This window comes from Saimiri boliviensis, chromosome 6, assembly GCF_048565385.1.
Source record: "Saimiri boliviensis isolate mSaiBol1 chromosome 6, mSaiBol1.pri, whole genome shotgun sequence".
NCBI classification, from domain to species: Eukaryota; Metazoa; Chordata; class Mammalia; order Primates; family Cebidae; genus Saimiri; species Saimiri boliviensis.
Window position 1 is genome coordinate 60,684,211 of NC_133454.1, and position 15,018 is coordinate 60,699,228.

General features: G+C 50.2%; 1 protein-coding gene across 5 annotated transcripts in view; it reads left to right on the plus strand.

Moving 5' to 3' along the window:
- The window catches only part of PKNOX2 (PBX/knotted 1 homeobox 2), a 269,623-nt gene that overhangs the window by 203,283 nt on the left and 51,322 nt on the right, over positions 1–15,018 (plus strand). The gene's annotated exons all lie outside the window — the stretch shown is intronic.

Sequence of the window (15,018 nt, forward strand, 5' to 3'; positions counted from 1 at the left end):
TACATTTTTTTAAAAAGCATTCCAGGTGAATCTGATGCAGCTGGTTATTGGACCCCACTTGGATTCATGGTACTCTTTGCTTTTGAACAATAGGTATTGGGTGTGACTGTAGGTTCTGCTGAGAGCAGGCAGCTTGTTTCATCTTGTTCTGCATCTGCCCCAAGCATCCAGGACTGAGTCTTGAATGTTGCAGAGGTGGGATGGGGCTCAGGGAAAGGCCTATCTCCTTGATGAACTTCCGTTCTTGTACATGGTTGGGGATGAAGATGCCGTCACCTGAGAATAGGCCTGAATGAGGCTCCTGCAGGGATTTTAGTTATCTTTAACCACTAAGAAGAGGTGCCCAAGTCTGCACTCAGTGTTGAGGCTGGAGCCTTGCTCACATTCCCTTGTGGGAACTTATATGTTCACATGCATCAGTAAGTGTGACTCGCCTCTGGCTGGACACACACTGCAGCAGGTATGAATGCCAGTAACACGTGGAATGATTCACCCAAGACTAATGAATAGGAAGATTGATTTCTTTCTGACTCCTCCCCCCCAGCCCAGTGACAGTGCCTTTATGGTAATGGTGGTAATTAGGGCTGTTACTCTCATTCTCATTGGCATTATTTTTAGTTTCTCAGATCAGCCGAATGCTTCTAAAACCAACAGGTGGGAATACAGAGCAGTGGGCCCTGATCACCGATCCTGGCACTGGGGACCTCCTGGGCCCAGCAGAGGGACAAAACACAGCCCCTGTGCCCTGCCCTGTGAAACACAGGGGCCAGACCCAGCTGCCTGCCAGTGGAGAGCTCTGGCTTGGGCCCCAAAGAACTCCAGGACCTGGTCACTGTACTTGTCATGGAGACTCTAAGAAAGGTCAAGCTAGCAGGCCCAGTGTGGGATGGGCCTCCTTTCCTCCACCCTTCCTTCTTTACACTCTCTTATTGAATCCTTACTATGTCTATGTGCAGGCCATGCTAGACTCCTGCGGAAGGAGGGTCGACGTACAGGCTCTTCCCTCCGTCTCTCCAGGCAGCGATAGTTGTGCAAACAAGAAACCAGTGCTATGTGGTCAGAGCAACAGGAAAGGCTTCACAGAGGAGGTGATATTTGAGTTTGGCCCTAAAGATTGAGTAAAACGCCCCACTAGGTGGAGAAATGTGGTGGGAAAGGACCTTCCAGGAACAACCAGTGGCCAGAGAAGCTGGGAGTGGGGAGATGAGGCTGCACAGCCACCTGTAATTAACCGGCGCGAGGTGCAGTGGGCTTGCGCTTTTGTGGGGAGCATGAGGGAGGGGAGTAACATGGCCTCTGAAAACTGCCCGACTACCTGATGACATATGCTTGTCATACTCTATTTGGAGTATTGTTACTCAAAGTATGGCCTGTGGACTGGCAGCATCATGTCACCTGGGAGCTGATTAGAAATGCAGACTCTCAAGGCCCACTCAGGCCTCAGGACTCACCATCTGCACTTTCACAAGATCCTAGGGGACTCCTATGCATACTGAAGACTCACCTCACAGCTACTCAGACCCCTGGGGCAGGGGCCTGTAGTGAACATAGATCATGGTTTAGAAAGACCCTCAGATTAGTGGTATAACAGTTTTTGGAAACCTAGGTTTCCAAACTCACCTCCACTGTGTTCTTGCCTCTCTGAGCTTCTGTGTCCCTATGGAACCTAAGCAACAGACTTGATAAGAGTCAATGAGATGGCCCATGGAAGCACCTGGCTCCATGTCTGGCACCAAACAGATGGGTTTACTCCGTCCCACCAATGGGAACGTTGGGTTCCAAAGCCCTTCCTACAATCCCAGGCTCATACCCTACCAAGGCCAACCTGTAGGAGAAGTGGGTCATCGCTCCCATGGGAGCCACCACATGGATGTCACTTGAAGTATGGCCCAGACCTTTCTGCAATTAACATTTCTTCCTATTCCCCTTCCCTCCATGGCTTTAGCTTCTCTCATGGAGTTGACCACCCGCAACCCTTGGTGTTTGCCCAAAGTATGTCTGCAGCTGTCTGATCCGGAAGAAGGAATCCCAGGCAAAGGTGGCTGCCGCAGCACCTCAGGACACCAAGCTGACAGCAGTACCATGCTGGCTTCCCAGCTCTCCTGTCCTGCCATTGCTTCTGGCCCGACAGGCCCAGGGTTGTCTCCCACAACCACACCTCTCCCATTAGTACCAGCCCCTCTCTCTGCAGCCATTGTCCAGGGATGACCGGGGAGGGAGCTCAGCCTCCTGTAGGGTCGGGTAATTTTAATTAGATTTGCCTGCCTGGGGCAGCCTGGCTGCTCCAAAGCACATCAGGGAGTCGGCATTTCATGTCAGTAAATGTAACCAGACCCTTTCCATTCAGATGAGTGGCCCACACTAGCTTTTGGGAGCCCCCATCATGGCCCCTCCTAGAACCACAGATGAAGGAAGGGTGGGGGTGAGCCCTCCCTGCCTAGGCCCCTGCTGGGTGGCAGAGGGGCAGTATGACAGAGGGAAGGGAGCCTGCCAATGCCCGGGAGGTTTTATTTGTGTATGAGGATGTGTTAATGAAATGTACTGGTTCCCTTCTGATGTGGAAACTGTGGGGTGGGGGACGGAGGGCAGCGTCTGTCTTTAATTGGATCATACCAGAGCATCATCTGGACTAATCAGCAAAGCAACCAGGGGCTCCCGCTCAGATTAATGATTGCAGTCTAATCCGAGCAGATCCCATGATTGGATGCACATCGTGGGTAATTGTGTTTATGGCCCAGGAGCAGCACTGAGAGGGGGTCCGAAGAGGGGAGGCCGGTGGAGTGAGGGACCACAGGTTTGGACCCAGCTCAGTTCTCTCCTTCCCCAGCCCCCACCTCAACCCTGGGGTTTTCTCCCAAAGAGGTTTAAGCTTAGCTTGAACTACAACACCCACCTGCCCATGCTGGTGATGGTCGGATGTTAGGTGCTGCCTCAATCAGGGGATTAGGCTGCTAGCGGCACAGAGGCTGGGCCAAGAGGGTGAGGTTAATCCAGCTTTCCCTCCCCCTCCTCCCCTCCAGTCTCCTTCGTTCCCCTTTGAAGTGAGTGGGTTCCCATGGAAACCATGGTGTCCTGAGGAGCGGAAGAGTGGCAGGAGCTAGGCCTGGCCAGGTGCTGGTGGGGGAGGAGGTTGGCTTTGCGTAGACTGCTCTGCTAAGGTGCTGGCTCCCTTCCCTAAGGCTGAAAATCTCTCTGAGAACCAGGGACACGGAGGCGCTAACGTCGTTGCCCATTATTGATAAGGAAAAGCTGCGCTGGAGGCAGCAGCAGTGAGAAAACGGCGAGGGCAGTGGTGCTTCGCCTTTCCATTAAAAACCTAGAGAGTGGAGCTGCGGGTCACCGGGAGAGGGTGAGGTGGCTTCCGGACCCCGCCTGTCTCCTTTGCGGCATTACTCACAATTGAATTAACTATGTTAGCATTTGTGTCAACCTTATTTGTTTCCCCTGCTATACTGTTGACTCCGGAGGACAGAGTCTGCGTCTGTCTTGCTCATTGCTTTATCCCCAGCACCTTACATGATACCTTAGAGTCAGCCACTTAGATGAAGTAGCTACTGCCTCAAAGCTTGTTGGACTTCATTAAATAGGTTAGGGAGCACCCCATAAACACACCATAGTTCTAGGTTGCTGTGCCGGCAAATATCTCTCGAGGTGGGGAAGGGGAGCAGCTCTGTTTTGTAGCATTTGCTGATCCCAGTGATGTCAGTGCTCACACCATGGCCCATCCCACACTGCCCACCTGATGTCACCGAGCAATAGCTGGCGTCAAAATGCAGACCGCACCCAGGGAGCCAGGTTCCAGGCACTCAGACTCTAGATTTACGTGGGTAAGCCCATCTTACAGGCCAGTTCTTTGGAATGGTCTTACTGATACTTTTAGCCACGATCCTACATTCTTGGTCTTCGCTGTCCGGTCTGGTCCACTCCTGGGTTCTAAATTTTAAATGTTCTCTCTTAATCAATGAACTCTTGGAACAGCACCTGATGTGCATAGGTGCCTTATAAGCGTCTGTAGTGACAGTTTTCCACCTGAATGCCAAGGCAGTCTGTCTCTTTCCATCTGCTTCAGGAAAGCCCCACCTTCACTCCAAACTTCTCCCTCTTTTCCAAGTTGCTTCCAACCCTTTCCTGGTCTATCAGCGAATGATCTCCTTCCTCGCAGCGCCAGAAACCCTGCCTCAAACCATTCTTCTGCCTCCTGTTCAGTTTCTTAGCTCCGAGAATCTTGCACTTTCCACACCGTGTGTCCAGTTCTTCCTGTCAGTCTCATCTCCCATATATCACAAGCTCAGAACTTCTACCGGCATGGGACCACCAGAGAGCTCATGCAGAAGTCCAGCTCTAGTTCAATAAAAACAATGTGAGTTTCTGGAGCCCTGTTTAAAATGCACTTGTTTCTATCTCCTGCAGACTGGATGGGCAGAATCCACACTTGTGTGGGGAAAGAAGAGAGCAGGACAGTAGGCAGTGTTCAGATCACTCCCTTGAGATGATCCTAAAGGTCATGGAAGTTCCCGACATGATCCTGACAGCCCTATAGCTAGAGGTGCAAATGCAACCATGGCCCCGTGTTAGGCAGTGGGAAATAGAATCGTGCTCTAGAAATAGACTTGGTGAAAACTAGCTTTGTCATCTTGGGCTAGTTCATCTCTTGGGGCCTCTGTTTTCTCAACTATGAAAAAGAAAAACAATAATAGTTAGAATACAATAAGATAATATCTGGTATATAGATCCGTGTTTGGTAGATGGGGGTATTTTAAACAGAAGGGCCAGCATATGTTGGTTTTGCCCATTCAGGATGTGAAGTCTGGTACATTCGAGGGAGCAGGATTCAGGATTACAAGCACAGCCTTTGGACTTAAGTTGCCTGGTTCACACTCTGGCTCCATCACTGGGTACTAAAACTTTGTGTCTCAGTTTCCTCACCTGTAAAATGGGGCTAAAAACTGTACCATCTCCTCATCTAGATTGTCATAAGGTTTAAATGAGATAACGCAGGAAATGTGCTTGGTAAAGAACCTGGCAGGTGGTCCGCGTTCTGTGGGTGTCAGCCACTGTTGGATGTATTGGTGTCAGGCAGGAGCTTGTGAGCCAGGACGTAAATGCTGAGAGGCGGCGCAGCCAAGGGTTCCCAGTCAAGTGGTCTTCACTCTACAATTCAATTAATTATTAATTGAGCTCCAGCATCTGTAAGACATTGTGCTAAATTTGTAAAGGGGTCCTGTCCAGGGAGAGAGGAAAAGATAGGCATAGAAAATAGCTGTGATATAAACTTGGCACACAGTATAGGCTCAAAAAAGTATTTGTGGATTTGACTGCAAATCTTCAGGCCCGCAGTGTAGCGTGGGAGAGTTGCACTACTTTTCCCAAGGGAGGTGAGTCCCGAGAGAATGACGCCATGCTACCGATCCTGGGGCTGGGCTGGTGGATGGGGTGGGAGGAATCTCTCTATGTCTGAGGCTAGACAGACAGGGTGGGTCCTGTGTGACTGTCCTCTGTAGCAGCTGCCTGGTCAGGACCCTGGGAACTGGCACTTTCTAATGAAGTGTCTTTGAGAGAACTCTTCCACCCTGTGACCAAAGAGTGTTTTGGCTCCAGTGAAGTTGACCCTGGGGCTTAACCCTCTGCCTTCCCTGGCATTGGGCTTCGTTATTCCCGGAATGTGTTGGGTGAGGTGGCCCAAGAATGGTGTGGGAGATATGCAGCTACTCCAAGCAGAGAGGTTGGAACCGGATGCTTCATGCCAGGGCCTCTGGACTACTAGGTGCTGTGGGCAGATGTTCCAGGCTGTGTTCTCGGCAGGGCTTTGTGGGCTAGGAGTTCCAGCAGACTGTTCCTGCTTTTTGAAGCAGCTGGGTTCACTGGCACCCAAGGTATCATCTCAGCTGCTGACTATAGTCAGGGGGGTGATCCTGCTGGAGCCATAATCTGAAAAGTGAAACCATGCTCGGATTTCCTCTATACCAGGCAAAGCCCATTCCTTGCCCTTTCTATGGCATCATAAGGCCTCCCATGCCAAGTCCAGCCTCTGCAACTCCTGCTGACAGGCCCAGAGGCTGCAGCTGTCTTGCCCAGGGAGCAGGTGTGCTCAGGAGTGGTGGATCCTGCTGCTTCCACGGCTCACTGGCCTGTCCTAGGTAGAGCTGCATTATCCAGGGTTCCTGCCAAGACAGGGCTTACTGAAAAGAGATCCAGAAGTTCTGAAATCTGCTGACTTTTATCCTCACAGGCTTATATTAGGATTAAATGAAATAACCCATGCTAACAGCTGGTGGTGCTTGGCACACAGAAGGTTCTTGGTGAATGGTAGCTACATTCATGAAGAAGGTCTGTCCCCCTTACAAGAAAAAAGACAACCAGCAGTTGGACCTCCTGGTAATACAAATGGGTGGTGTGGAGTGGGGTAGGAGGAGAACAGAAAGCTGGGGCCATGAAGGTTCACATGGCTTCTCGCCGGGCCTGGGCTAAGCCAGCTTGCCTGTCTTTCTGCTTTTCCCAAGCACTGATCCATTTCATGGTTGAGTGGGAAAAACCTGAACTGAGACTTTAGTCTGAGGTCTGACTCTACCATCGGGCAAATCATTTAACTTCTTTAGACAAGCTTGACTGTAGGCATCAAATGAGGAAAGGAGAGATCTGTAAAATGTTAAGGCCTCTTCAAACACACACAAGTACTATTAAAAGAGGAGGTTCTTTTGGAAACTCCCTGGATAAAGTGGAGATTCTCTCATACAGCAACAGTCTTGAGGCTCCCAGGGTAATCCTGGCAGCTCAATTCTTGGGCCCCAGGATGTGTATGACTCAAGGGTAGTAGAGAAAAGGGGAAAGCAGATGAAGTGAGTCCAGTGACTGTTCACGAGTAGTACATGGGAGAGAAGGAAGCGCACACGATTTGGAGTTTGAATACCCAGATTTTAAATCCCAACTCATTCACTGCATAGCTTGGTGCAATCATTTAACAAAACAGCACATCCGTTTGCTAATGAGTAGAATGGGAATAAGAAGCCCGTTGGGGTATCTAAATGCAATAAGCACATATAAGACCACTTAACAGAGTGCCATCAAGTGTATGTGGGTGCGTGTTTAGTCCTTGACTGTGACCAAGACAAAATGGTTAGGTCTCACCTCCTCACACCATCTCTTCCCCTTGAAGTTCTTTCTCTATGGGAACTGGCTGAATTTCTGGCGACTTGGATGGAATCTCTGATCACCATTCACTAGCTGCCTGATTTCAGGAGACACTTCTCTTTTCTCTTTTGTTTGTGACTTTGGTTTTAGGTTCAGAGCGCAGGTTTGTTATATAGGTAAACTCATGTCACAGGGGCTGTTCCACTTCTCTTTTCACTGCCAGAGTCACCCCTCCTTGTTATGAAGGGGCTGGATGCGACATTCCCACCAGGTCTCATGTGTCAAGCTCTTTGCATTTTTGCCCTCACAGAGCGGTTTTAACTTTCACTGTGTTGAGATTACACATTGATGCATTTAATGTTCCGGGAGGGGTGTGTGCATGCAAGTGTCTGAAGGGAAGAGGGCTGAGCAGACTGCGATCTGCCCTAGGCCCCATACTCGCCAGTAATGGACCTGTCCACCCACCTGAGGGAGGAGAGCTGGGCTGGAGCCCAAGAGCCCTGACAGATGCAGCTCCAATTTAGCAACTCCAAGAAGTCCTCTCCAAGGCAACCCAGGCGAACACACCGCCCACTGGGCAGGACTAAAAATACACCCGCATGGTTTCAACGTCACACCTGAAGTAAAAATACATCCAACCAGGGGCCGCTGGCTCGCTCCCACCCCCTCTGTTCTCTCCATCTGTTGCTTTCAAGGGGAGGAGAAGCAGAGGGCTGGAGAAGCACCTTCCTCCCTACTGCCTCCCCTCCCTCTAAGACCTCACCACCCTCTCCGCACACAGCCCCCAGCACAGCCCCAAAGAAGGCAGGGCCTTTCATAGCAACTGTGGCTAGAAGCTGTCAGATGGCAAAATCTGAGCCAAGTCCCCCAAGTATGGATGGATGCTGAGCCTGAAAGAACTTGAGCATTGTGTCTCAGAACCTTCATTTTGACAGTCATCCCTTACTCCACTCCTTTGTTCACTCATTCCCATTCACTGATTCATCAAAAATGTATTGATCCTCTGCTATGTGCTACACACTGTGCCTAACCCTTAGGAGTTCGGAGAGAGGTTAGATGAGGCCACTGACTGGAGGAGTCCACCATGCCGTGAGGAAGACAGACCTGTGCACAAGCAACTGTGGTTAGTAGAGTTTCAGAAGTGTCATAAAAGAAATAAAAATAAATTCCTACTGGTAGTGCTCTTTTGGTTAAAAGAAAATGAGGTTCAAAGTTCTGATAGATTGTAAGATGCCTCTCCCCCTCCTCTTTCTGGGCCTCTGTTTGAATTGGCTTGTGGGTTTGTTTTCCCAGCCAAATGAGTCAGTGGAGATGGGAATATAAATGTATTGGAGTGGATGGTGTCAATGTTGCCCTGAATTTAAAAAGTACCCATGCACCATTCCAGGGAAATGGAGCAGGCATTAATTGATAGTTTACTAAGTGCCAGACGTGCTCCACGTTTCTTCATTTAATCCTTACAGGAACCTGCATGGGAGGTGTTATCCTTGATGAAAGAGGAAACTGAGGCTCTGAAAATTCAGCCACTTACCCAAAGTCTTTGCTTATTTCAGACCACCCAGCTTCCCATCCTAAATTGTGAGCAAGGTCAAGGGAGAAACCCCTAGCGTTTGCCGTGAGGGTTCAGAGAAGGCGGTGGTTTCTCTTGCTGGAGAGACCCATGAGGGGAGCCTGTGCAGAAGGCGTGTCCGCCTGGATGCTGAGGTCATTGACGGGGACATGAAGAGACACAGGAGCAGGGAATCCCGGTGGAAAGAGCAGCGGGAAGAAAGGCACTGGCACAGGAAAGCATGGGGCAAAGGTGGGCATAGGCAGGAACAGAAGTTTGCTTCACCTGGGCTGCTGAAGGGGACTAGTGACCATTCCAGGGACCAGAGCCCACCTGCCCTCTCTCCTTACAGCCGCCGCCTTTTTCTGCTGAGCCTGTCTACAGGGGTGTCTAATCTTTTGGCTTCCTTGGGCCATGTTGGAAAAAGAATTGTCTTGAGCCACACGTAAAACACACTAATACTAGCAATAGCTGATGACCAAAAAAAAAAAATTTTTTCACAAAAAAAATCTCATAACGTTTTAAGAAAGTCTATGGATTTGCATTGGGCCACAATTTAAAGCCAATCTAGGCTCCATACAGCCCATGGGTCATGGGTTGGACAAGCTCGATCCAGGAGAAATACTGAAAAGAGGCTGAGGCCACGTGATGAACAGCCTGGAGTGCTCATCTGGGCACGCTGGCTTGAGTCTGCCGGTGTCCAGGAGGAATTTTACTGCACTCTCCAAATGGGCACTTGTCGTGGGCCCTCTGCGGTGAACAGGTGCCCCAGGAAACAGTTAGGGGTTTGTTCTGGAAAGTGGTTTCTAGGATATACTCTGGTTCTGAGATTCCAGTGGTCTCTGGCCTGGGCACTAAAAAATAAAGGCTCAAAACGCCAGCCCTTGGGCAGAGTTTCTAGAAGGGCAAGCTTTTGGCAACTTGACAGCCACTGTGTGTTGGTAAGGCATAGGTTGGTAGCCAGAGTGCCACTGATCCCTGTATGCTTCACCTTACCCTACCCCACTGGCCAATGGTGTTGCATCCTCTGGGCAGTGGGACCCTGGCCAGGCCTCTGGTCCTGCTGACCCATGCCTGAAGATGTCCACCCAAAAATCTTGCTCTCCTCCCCTGCATTCCACCTCTGGATTGCCCCTCTTTGGCCCAACAGGAAGAGATAGAAGCTCTGTCTCCCCTGTCTCCATTGGAAGAAGCAGCCGGGGTTCCGGGATGGGGTGGGCACTGACACTGAGCCTTCCTCTTCCCATCCCCAGCAAGGTGAGAGTGCCGTGGCTGTAAGGGCAATGTGGAGGGAACCCGGGGGGCTCCAAGGTCAGTCACAGGAAAGGAGGTGGATGGCCCAGGCAGGCAGCCACACACTTGGCTGGATCCATAATTGAGGTCTGCAGTCCTGGCCAAGGTCACAAGGGAAGGGATGGCTGAGAGGCTCAGAAGGGACAGAGTGGCACGACTGTGAATCACAAAGTTTATCACCCAGAAACAACTCAGCATTCACATCTTCCTTTGCGGAGACCACTTCACCCCACTCGTGGCCGGTGCTGTTTCTGTCTGCACGTCCACTCTCTCACTCCCTTGAATTTTACACCTTCGCCTCCCTGAAGCTCTGTATTTTTGCATTCTTTCTAACTTATTTTCTGTCTCTGCTTCTGTTTCCACTCCTCCTCTAAGAAGGAAGAAACGTTTTATTTAAAAAAAAAAAAAAAAAAAAAAAAACCCAGGTGGTCCAAAGAGAAAGAAAAAGAAATGAAAAAGGATCCAACTATCTTTTTTTTTTTTTTTCTTTTTTTGTGAGAGAGTCTTGATCTGTCACCCAGGTGGGAGTGCAATGGCGTGATCTCAGCTCACTGCAACCTCTACCTCCCAGCTTCAAGCAATTTTCCTGCCTCAGCCTCCCAAGTAGCTGAGATTAAAGACCCGCGCCACCACATCTGGCTAATTTTTGTATTTTTAGTAGAAATGGGGTTTCACCATTTGTACAGGCTGATCTCGAACTCCTGACCTCAGGTGATCCACCTGCCTCGGCCTCCCAAAGTGCTGGGATTACAGGTGTGAGCCACTGTGCCCAGTCGAAGACTCAAGTATCTTTTTTTAAGTCCTTTTAACAAAAAAAAAAAAAAAAAAAAAAAAAAAAAAAAAAAAAAAAAAAAAAAAAAAAAAAATCAGCCGCAGCCACATAGGAGAACTTTAAGTTAGATATGAGCATAAGAGTTAGAAAGAAAGTTGTAGGGTCCATTCCAGAAGGTCTTTAAAAATGTTAGGGCAATCTGTCCGCCCAATGTATGCCAAGAATATCTGTCTTGAGGTGGGGAGGAATACGTGGGCTTTGTTGACTCTTGCCTGCCCCATGATGTGCTCAGAAGCTTTGGTCTTGATTGAGGGGTCTCAGCCTTTCTGTTGCTGAGTGTTAACCTCTGCACACAGCTACAGCCAACATCCTGCCCTGTCTCTAATCGGCTCTCCCGGGGACAGCTGCACACACCTTGGCCCCAAACTGGGCATTCCAGACCAGCAGATTTGGGTGATGTAAAAAACACGAAGGCAGAAATGTCAGAAGTAATTAAACCAAACGATGGCTTAAACCCCTGTAGAAATCAACACATCCGGTTTAATCACCTTCTTAAGCTAGCACAAGACTGCAATTCTGTGGAGAGGGGTTCTTTATTTCTTTGGATCGTTAACAAGAACTGCATATCTTGAGTTTGATTTTAGTTCAGATGCTCCTGGGGAGAAGCGATGAGGGTAGGGGGTGGGGGCGGGATGGGGGACTCAGAAAAGAGAAAAGAAATAATAAAACGTTATTCGAGATCGTCTCTTCTTCCCCTCTCCCTGAGCTGAGCCGTGTCTCCCTCCTGCCGCCTCCGTCCGCACTCCTGGCGAAGGCACCCGCCCTCCCAGCACCCAGGCGGAGGCGCAGTGCTGAATGTGCTAAATTAGGCCATTAGAGAAATTCATTTCTCTTTATTAGTCTGTGTCAAATCCTTTTTATTAGTGGCTGGAAACGACCTCTCTTCTGCAGTAAAATGTCATGCCAGTTCACTCCTTTTATTTGTTCTGCACTGACGAGGCTCAAACTCTCACTGAATTAGTGCAGAGAGATTTATTTCCTCCAAATTTTGAACGGCTTAAGAGAGATTGGGGTGGAGGAGGTGGTTGGAAGGGAGGCGACATCGGGGGAGAAGAGTGAAGAAGGGGGCTGGGAGGGAGAAGGTGAGCTCTTAAGGAGGTCACATGTCCTCAGCTCTTTGGATATAAATTCTAATGACCATTCCTCAAATCCTGCTCATCATCTTCTGGGCATTGGAGACCGAGTGTCCACATCTCTGCTCCTAGCCCAGGCGTCCCCAAACTTTTTACACAGGGGGCCAGTTCACTGTCCCTCAGACCGTTGGAGGGCCGCCACATACTGTGCTCCTCTCACTGACCGCCAATGAAAGAGGTATCCCTTCCTGAAGTGCGGCGGGGGGCCGGATAAATGGCCTCAGGGGGCCGCATGCTGCCCGCGGGCCGTAGTTTGGGGACGCCTGTCTAGCCCATGGAGGATATGAATCCACAGCAGAAGAGATCTGGACGGCGGGAAGAAGCACTCCTAAAAAAACATCTTGTAGTGGGACAAACTGAGGCTCAGGAAGGCCAGGGTCTCTCCTCTAACTAGGAATCCCTCTCCCCACCCATCCCTGGCTCACAGAGGGCCGTTTTTCTCCCAGGTGGCTTTGGTGGCAGTTCTCATGGCCCCTGCCCTCAGGGTGGACTCCCAAGCCTGCAGCCGAGACTGCTGGGAAGAACTTTTCCAGGGTGGCTGCCAGCTTCCTCTCATGCTTTAGGGGGTGATGTTGGAGGGTAGCTTAGAAAATATAGGTCAGTCCTTAGCCAGGTACAGCCTAGGCACTTGGGGAAGGGCAGATGACTCTCCCATAACTGTGCCGGGAATAGCCTGAGAGAAGCTGAGGACCATGCTGCAGCCACAGAGCCCATGGAATTGCTGGGAAACTGAGCCTGTCTCTCAGGGGGCAGTGTAGTGTCTCGGGGATCCCCACACATAAGGTAGAAGGTAGTGTCTGGGTTCACAAGTGATCCAGGTGGATGGAGAAAGGGAGCCAGAGGCACCCCACTGACCATGGCCGTGGATCACAGGAAAAGCTGTGGGTGGTCTCAGATGCCGTCTGAGCTCTGAGAGACCAACAGGGCCCTGGGATGGGGTGGGAGGAACCAGACACTGGAGCCTGGGGAGGCTGGGGTAGGAGAAGAGAGAGTCTGGGGTCTGACAGTGCTGATCTCTGCCCTCCAACTCTGACTGCTCAGTCCTCAGGTTGCAGAGCAGCTGGAGAGAGGTGCCAGGACAGCACCTGTGAAGTCTGCCCTGAGCTCCATGGACTCTTAGTTAACTTGGAGGGAAGGATGGGCAGCATGTTCCCTTCCTCTGAGACAGCAGGAGCCATGGAAGACACCCCTAAATATGCCCCCATATACATATGCATAGCCATTCTGGGGAGATCTGACACCTGGAGGTGAGGGAGGTTTATACGACAGACCCTGGCTGTGGATCTGCTCCCTACCAGCTTTCTGGTAGATCTTTCTTGATGGATCTTCTGGCAATTTGGGGCAGCAAATAGGCCACCCTTAAATATTGCCCCTTTCTGCTGTAGACTGCACACCCCGGTGTATGTGACAGTGCCTCCCACCCCATCCCTGCAAGCCCAGCTCTGTCATGAGGTACCTCGTGATCTGACTGCTGCTGCCTTTTCAACCTCATCTCCCTCCACCCCTCACCTGCCTACCTGGCTTCAGCCACACTCGGTTAGATTTTGTTCCGGAAACATGCAAGCTCATTCCTATCTCAAATGCTTTGCTTTTTCTCCTGCTGGAACGCCAATCCCTTAGCTCTTTGCATGACGACGTCTCATCATCTGAGGCTTAACTTAAATGTCACCTCCTCAGAGAGGCCCTCCCTGACCACTCTAAGAAAAGCCGCTCCTCCCTGAAGAAGCAAGGAGAGAAGCAGAGGAGATCCCCTCCTCTCCCTACCCAAAGCTAGTAGCTGGGGGACACAGTCATGGCAGATCTCTTTGTTACCCCACTTGCCACTCACCCTGTGTACACAGCACACACCATCCCTGTACAATTACACACATATTGCATACAAATAGCACAGAGAACATGCATTCTATGTTCACAGCACACAAAATCAGCACTCCAGGTACACACACACAACACATCTGTGCATATATACAGTATTAGCACAACACTGTGTGTGCACACAATGAAAGCACACAGGACCCCACACAACACTTGCTCTCATTGACAGCCTACATACAACATTGGTGCACGAACACACATATGCACAGGCACATACATATGCACACATGCACACACACACTTTGTCCCTTCCCTCCAACTAACCAGTGAGAAAGGAATGTGCGGTGACCGCAGCTGATGCGGGGTTGGGGCGGGTGCTGCACCCCCACCACCTGGCACGATGCTGCGGATTATTAGTTCCTGGTAATTTAGTGCCCTTGTACAGAGTCGATTTGTGCCTTTCATTCCTAATTGATCTAGTGGCTGTTTAAATGGCAGCAGGCATCTGTTGAGAGTAGGGAGGTTCATAAGGCGCAATAATTCATAACACCGTCTGGAATTTGCCTTTCATGTCCCTCAGCTAAACCACTGCAGGGCTCTGCTTAAATTACAGCCACTGAGGCTTTCTTTGGTATTCCACTCAGGGCCAGGAGAATCTTGCATTAAACTGGGATCAGGTTAGATTAGACTATAATATGCTGCAGTATTAGTGGCTGCAAATGAAGACTTATACTGGAGTTTAACCCCTTCACCTGTTTTTCTCTTTGTCTTCAGCCGAATGGCTAAGCTAACCCATTGTTTTCCCTACCAGCTTTCTGGTAGACTCAATGGATCTCAATGGATCTTCTGGCAATTTGGGGCAGCAAATAGGCCATCCTTAAATACTGACCCTTTCTTCCACAGACTGCACACCCAGTCCGCAGCCCCAGGGCCCAGCAGTTTAGGCATCAGCTTCCAAAACCAGGGTCGACGAGAGAGTGTGCAGGGATAGGCTCTCCTAAACCCAGCAGCTCCTCTGGAGCAGGAATTTCTCTCTTTTCCTCCCCCGGCGCCCCTGAGGCTGAGTAGAAAGACCCATAAAATGCGAACATGAGTGTGGATGGGGGTAAGCCCTTTCTGTCTTTTTGTCCAAAATTGTTAGAATTCCAGGGTGGACAGGCTCCTAGGGGTTCCCCCACCCACTTACAAATATTGTATAGGCTAGATATGCAGTCCTTCTCTGTGTGCTCAGTCATGCTGTGCTGGAGGGGAGACCCTGGTCTGTCTTC